General features: G+C 49.1%; 1 protein-coding gene across 9 annotated transcripts in view; it reads right to left on the bottom strand.

Moving 5' to 3' along the window:
• The window catches only part of LOC140390360 (ras/Rap GTPase-activating protein SynGAP-like), a 1,167,003-nt gene that overhangs the window by 973,127 nt on the left and 186,624 nt on the right, over nucleotides 1-7,252 (bottom strand). The gene's annotated exons all lie outside the window — the stretch shown is intronic.

Raw genomic sequence — 7,252 nt, 5'->3', positions numbered from 1 at the left:
ATCACACAGCACAATCTCCTGGGCCCGGGCGTGACTATATTACACCAGGGATCACACAGCACAATCTACTGGGCCTGTGTGTGATTATATTACACCAGGGATCACACAGCACAATCTCCTGGGCCCGTGTGTGATTATATTACACCAGGGATCACACAGCACAATCTACTGGGCCTGTGTGTGATTATATTACACCAGGGATCACACAGCACAATCTACTGGGCCCGTGTGTGATTATATTACACCAGGGATCACACAGCACAATCTACTGGGCCTGTGAGTGATTATATTACACCAGGGATCACACAGCACAATCTAATGGGCCTGTGTGTGATTATGTTACACCAGGGATCACACAGCACAATCTACTGGGCCCGTGTGTGATTATATTACACCAGGGATCACACAGCACAATCTACTGGGCCTGTGAGTGATTATATTACACCAGGGATCACACAGCACAATCTACTGGGCTTGTGTGTGATTATATTACACCAGGGATCACACAGCACAATCTACTGGGCCTGTGAGTGATTATATTACACCAGGGATCACACAGCACAATCTACTGGGCCTGTGTGTGATTATATTACACCAGGGATCACACAGCACAATCTACTGGGCCTGTGTGTGATTATATTACACCAGGGATCACACAGCACAATCTACTGGGCCTGTGTGTGATTATATTACACCAGGGATCACACAGCACAATCTACTGGGCCCGTGTGTGATTATATTACACCAGGGATCACACAGCACAATCCACATCCGGAGTGTCACTCCCGATGTGGCTCGCTGCTCCTTCTCCGTAGGCACGTCCGACTCCAGAAGGCGGACCCCTTGTTGGAAAGGGTTCACCTGCTCCACGCCAACCCTCAATATGCCTACGTTGGGTTCCCCGATGGGCGCCAAGATACTGTCTCACTCAGGGACCTGGCACCGTCAGGTTCCACCCCAATACACACCCCCACCAATGCCCCCCCCTCCCCCCCCCCACTCTCCCACCGTGCCGCCAATATTGACCCCACCAGAGCACCCCCCCCCCCTTCCCTTTTCTGCATAAGAGGACGAAGAGGAATTCTGCATGCTCCCGGAGTTCCCGATGACTGGCCAGCATCAGCACCGCCATCGGTGCCACCTCCACCACCAGCACCGACTTCGCCGCCACCGTTACGCCGCTCCCAACGAAGCACCAAAGCACCGGACCGGCTGAAACTTTGACGGACTCCGGACTGTCAACATGGACTTTTCTTTCCCTACGACTGTACATAATTGCACTAATTGTATATAGTTTCACGTCACCCCCACCAGACTCATTTTTAACTGGGGGTGAATGTGGTAGGACCTGCATTAGCGGTTTGCCGGTAGCTCCTACCGGCTGGCTCCGCCCACGAAGAACTGTATAAATATGTATGACCTCCAGTGCCCTGCCATTTCGCCAGCTGCAGCAGGAGGCCACGCATCTGACTGTAATAAAGCCACAGTTGTACCCAACTTTAGTCTTTGTGCAATTGATCGTGCATCAATTCTATTGCACCAGGGCTCACACCACTCAATCTACTGGGGCTGTGAGTGATTATATTACACCAGGGATCACACAGCATAATCTACTGGGCTCGTGTGAGTGATTATATTACACCAGGGATCACACCACTCAATCTACTGGGCCTGTGTGTGATTATATGACACCAGGGATCACACAGCACAATCTACTGGGCCCGGCTATGATTATATTACACCAGGGATCACACAGCACAATCTACTGGGCCTGTGAGTGATTATATTACACCAGGGATCACACAGCACAATCTACTGGGCCCGGCTGTGATTATATTACACCAGGGATCACACAGCACAATCTACTGGGCCTGTGAGTGATTATATTACACCAGGGATCACACAGCACAAGCTACTGGGCCTGTGAGTGATTATATTACACCAGGGATCACACAGCACAAGCTACTGGGCCTGTGAGTGATTATATTACACCAGGGATCACACAGCACAAGCTACTGGGCCTGTCTGTGATTATATTACACCAGGGATCACACAGCACAATCTACTGGGCCTGTGTGTGATTATATTACACCAGGGATCACACAGCACAATCTACTGGGCCCGTGTGAGATAATATTACACCAGGGATCACACAGCACAATCTGCTGGGCCTGTGAGTGATTATACTACACCAGGGATCACACAGCACATTCTACTGGGCCTGTGTGTGATTATATTACACCAGGGATCACACAGCACAATCTACTGGGCCTGTGAGTGATTATATTACACCAGGGATAACACAGCACAATCTGCTGGGCCTGTGTGAGATTATATTACACCAGGGATCACACAGCACAATCTACTGAGCCTGTGTGAGATTATATTACACCAGGGATCACACAGCACAATCTACTGGGACTGTGTGAGATTATATTACACCAGGGATCACACAGCACAATCTACTGGGCCTGTGTGTGATATTACACAAGGGATAACACAGCACAATCTACTGGGCCTGTGTGTGACATTACACCAGGGATAACACAGCACAATCTACTGGGCCTGTGTGTGATATTACACCAGGGATAACACAGCACAATCTACTGGGACTGTGTGAGATTTTATTACACCAGGGACCACACAGCACAATCTACTGGGCCTGTGTGAGATTATATTACACCAGGGATCACACAGCACAATCTACTGGGCCTGTGTGAGATTATATTACACCAGGGATCACACAGCACAATCTACTGGGCCTGTGTGTGATTATATTACACCAGGGATCACACAGCACAATCTACTGGGCCTGTGTGTGATTATATTACACCAGGGATCACACAGCTCAATCTACTGGGCCTGTGTGTGATTATATTACACCAGGGATCACACAGCTCAATCTACTGGGCCTGTGTGTGATTATATTACACCAGGGATCACACAGCTCAATCTACTGGGCCTGTGTGTGATATTACACCAGGGATAACACAGCACAATCTACTGGGCCTGTGTGTGATTATATTACACCTGGGATCACACAGCACAATCTACTGGGCCTGTGTGTGATATTACACCAGGGATAACACAGCACAATCTACTGGGCCTGTGTGTGATTATATTACACCAGGGATCACACAGCACAATCTACTGGGCCCGTGTGAGATTATATTACACAAGGGATCACACAGCACAATCTACTGGGACTGTGGGTGATTATATTACACCAGGGATCACACAGCACAATCTACTGGGCCTGTGTGTGATTATATTACACCAGGTATCACACAGCACAATTTACTGGGCCTGTGTGTGATTATATGACACAAGGGATCACACAGCACAATCTACTGGGCCCGGGTGTGATTATATTACACCAGGGATCACACAGCACAATCTACTGGGCCTGTGTATGATTATATTACACCAGGGATCACACAGCACAATCTACTGGGCCTGTGTGTGATTATATTACACCAGGGATCACACAGCACTATCTACTGGGCCCGGGCGTGATTATATTACACCAGGGATCACACAGCACAATCTACTGGGATCGTGTGAGATTATATTACACAAGGGATCACACAGCACAATCTACTGGGCCCGTGTGAGATTATATTACACCAGGGATCACACAGCACAATCTACTGGGCCCGTGTGTGATTATATAACACCAGGGATCACACAGCACAATCTACTGGGCCTGTGAGTGGTTATATTACACCAGGGATCACACAGCACAATCTACTGGGCCCGTGTGTGATTATATTACACAAGGGATCACACAGCACAATCTACTGGGCCCGGGTGAGATTATATTACACCAGGGATCACACAGCACAATATACTGGGCCCGTGTGTGATTATATAACACCAGGGATCACACAACACAATCTACTGGGCCTGTGAGTGATTATATTACACCAGGGATCACACAGCACAATCTACTGGGCCTGTGAGTGATTATATTACACCAGGGATCACACAGCACAATCTACTGGGCCCGTGTGTGATTATATTACACCAGGCATCACACAGCACAATCTACTGGGCCCGTGTGTGATTATATTACACCAGGGATCACACAGCACAATCTACTGGGCCCGTGTGTGATTATATTACACCAGGGATCACACAGCACAATCTACTGGGCCCGTGTGAGATTATATTACACCAGGGATCACACAGCACAATCTACTGGGCCTGTGAGTGATTATATTACACCAGGGATCACACAGCACAATTTACTGGGCCCGGGTGTGACTATATTGCACCAGGGATCACACAGCACAATCTACTTGGCCCGGGTGTGATTATAGTCACCAGGGATCACACAGCACAATCTACTGGGCCTGTGAGTGATTATATTACACCAGGGCTCACACAGCACAATCTACTGGGCCCGTGTGTGATTATATTACACCAGGGATAACACAGCACAATCTCCTGGGCCCGGGCGTGACTATATTACACCAGGGATCACACAGCACAATCTACTGGGCCTGTGTGTGATTATATTACACCAGGGATCACACAGCACAATCTACTGGGCCTGTGTGAGATTATATTACACCAGGGATCACACAGCACAATCTACTGGGCCCGTGTGTGATTATATTACACCAGGGATAACACAGCACAATCTCCTGGGCCCGGGCGTGACTATATTACACCAGGGATCACACAGCACAATCTACTGGGTCTGTGTGTGATTATATTACACCAGGGATCACACAGCACAATCTACTGGCCCCGTCTGTGATTATATTACACCAGGGATCACACAGCACAATTTACTCGGCCCATGTGTGATTATATTACACCAGGGATCACACAGCACAATTTACTGGGCCTGTGTGTGATTATATTACACCAAGGATCACACAGCACAATCAACTGGGCCCGGGCGTGATTATATTACACCAGGGATCACACAGCACAATCTACTGGGCCCGTGTGTGATTATATTACACCAGGGATCACACAGCACAATCTACTGGGCCCGTGTGAGATTATATTACACCAGGGATCACACAGCACAATCTACTGGGCCTGTGTGTGATTATATTACACCAGGGCTCACACAGCACAATCTACTGGGCCTGTGTGTGATTATATTACACCAGGGATCACACAGCACAAGCTACTGGGCCCGTGTGTGATTATATTACACCAGGGATCACACAGCACAATCTACTGGGCCTGTGTGTGATTATATTACACCAGGGATCACACAGCACAATCTACTGGGCGCGTGTGTGATTATATTACACCAGGGATCACACAGCACAATCTACTGGGCCCGTGTGTGATTATATTACACCAGGGATCACACAGCACAATCTACTGGGCCCGTGTGTGATTATATTACACCAGGGATCACACAGCACAATCTACTGGGCCCGTGTGTGATTATATTACACCAGGGATCACACAGCAAAACCTACTGGTCTTGTATGTGAATATATTACAGCTGGGATCACACAGCACAATCTACTGGCCTGTGTGTGCTTACATAACACCAGGGGTGAAAACACAATCTATTGGGATTGTGTGCGATTATGTTACACCAGGGATCATACCACACAACCTACCTTCGGGCCCGTGTGTGATTATATCACAGCAGTAAACACACAGCACAATCTATTGGGCCTGTGTGTGATTATATTACACCAGGGCTCACACAGCACAATCTACTGGGCCTGTGTGTGATTATATTACACCAGGGATCACACAGCACAATCTACTGTGTCCGGGCGTGATTATATTACACCAGGGATCACACAGCACAATCTACTTTGTCCGGGCGTGATTATATTACATCAGCACAACTTACTGGTCCTCTATGTGATTATATTACACCAGGGATCACATAGTATAATCTACTGGACCCGTGTGTGAATATATTACACCAGGGATCATACAGCACAATCTAATAATTTATTGTGACAAGTAGGCCTACATTAACACTGCAATGAAGTTACTGTGAAAAGCCCCTAGTCGCCACATTCTGGCACCTGTTCAGGTACACTGAGGGAGAATTCAGAATGTCCAAATTATCAAACAGCACGTCTTTCGGGACTTGTGGGAGGGAACCGGAGCACCCGGAGGAAACCCAGGCAGACACGGGGAGAATGTGCAGACTCCGCACGGTCAGTGACCCAAGCCGGGAATCGAACCTGGCATTGTCCCACGCAGGTGACTGGGCCCGGCGGTGCCTTGGTGGTATGAGATGGAGTGCTGGTGGGCCCCGAGGACCCCCAACAGGTGTGTCGGGGGTGATCCAGGGGATGCATTTGAAAAGAAAAATGTCCCGATCACTTCTTCCGCTGCTCAACGAGGATATGTGGCTCAGCGTGGCCTTGGTGGGGAGCGGGGGGGGGGGGGTGTTCCCCGCAGGAGCATTGAAACAAGACAGGGTGCTGTTTGATAGCAGGATCCCCACTCATCCTGCACAGAACGGATTCTGTTTTCTTTTGGTCAGATTGTGCCCCATATTGCACCAGGGATCTCAATGAAGATGTCACTGAGGCAACACTTAGGGCTATTTACATTCAGATCATCCCAATGGCCTGAACCTGGCAGGATCGCAACTCCTGACTGGTTTCTCATTCCAGCTTCCTTCTCATGCTCGGTCGCATTGCCAAGTCTCTGAGGATTGCCCCCATTTCGCCCAGATTTACCGCTTAAATCATTGTCTGCTGCTGCAGGAGCTTGGGTTTGTTTTTAAAAACAACATGATATTTGGAAGGCCAATGTGGGAGGGGACCAGGGAGAGATGGCATGTCGCGTTAGTTGGGGGTGGGAGAGGACATGCTAGTACCTCCATGGGGGTTGTCAAACCAGTGTTGGCAACCGCTACTTATCTGGCGTCTTTAGCTCTGCCTCTGCTCTCTGCCTCATTCACTCGCTCCACCGAAGCACAGTGGCAGCATTGTGTGCCATGTACAAGATCCACTGCAGCAAAGTCACCAGGGGAGCATCAGCACCACATTCCGAACGCACTTCCTCAACTCCCCGCTGAGAGACAAGGGCAGCAGGTGCACGACCACTTGTATGTATGATCCCACAAAGTCACACACCCGTCCTGACTTGCACCCACCGATGAGATTTTTCCAGTCTCGCCCGTGGTGGAAAATTTGACAGGCCAGGAACGGAGGCCTAGATCCTTCGGTTATCCAGCGGCCTGCCGTTCGCTGGCGGTGGCATTCTGTCTTCCCGCTGCTCGTCAATGGGATTTTCCATTGAA

The sequence above is a fragment of the Scyliorhinus torazame genome, chromosome 14 (assembly GCF_047496885.1).
Source record: "Scyliorhinus torazame isolate Kashiwa2021f chromosome 14, sScyTor2.1, whole genome shotgun sequence".
In the NCBI taxonomy this organism is placed as follows: Eukaryota; Metazoa; Chordata; class Chondrichthyes; order Carcharhiniformes; family Scyliorhinidae; genus Scyliorhinus; species Scyliorhinus torazame.
This window is presented reverse-complemented; position numbering and strand designations above follow the sequence as displayed.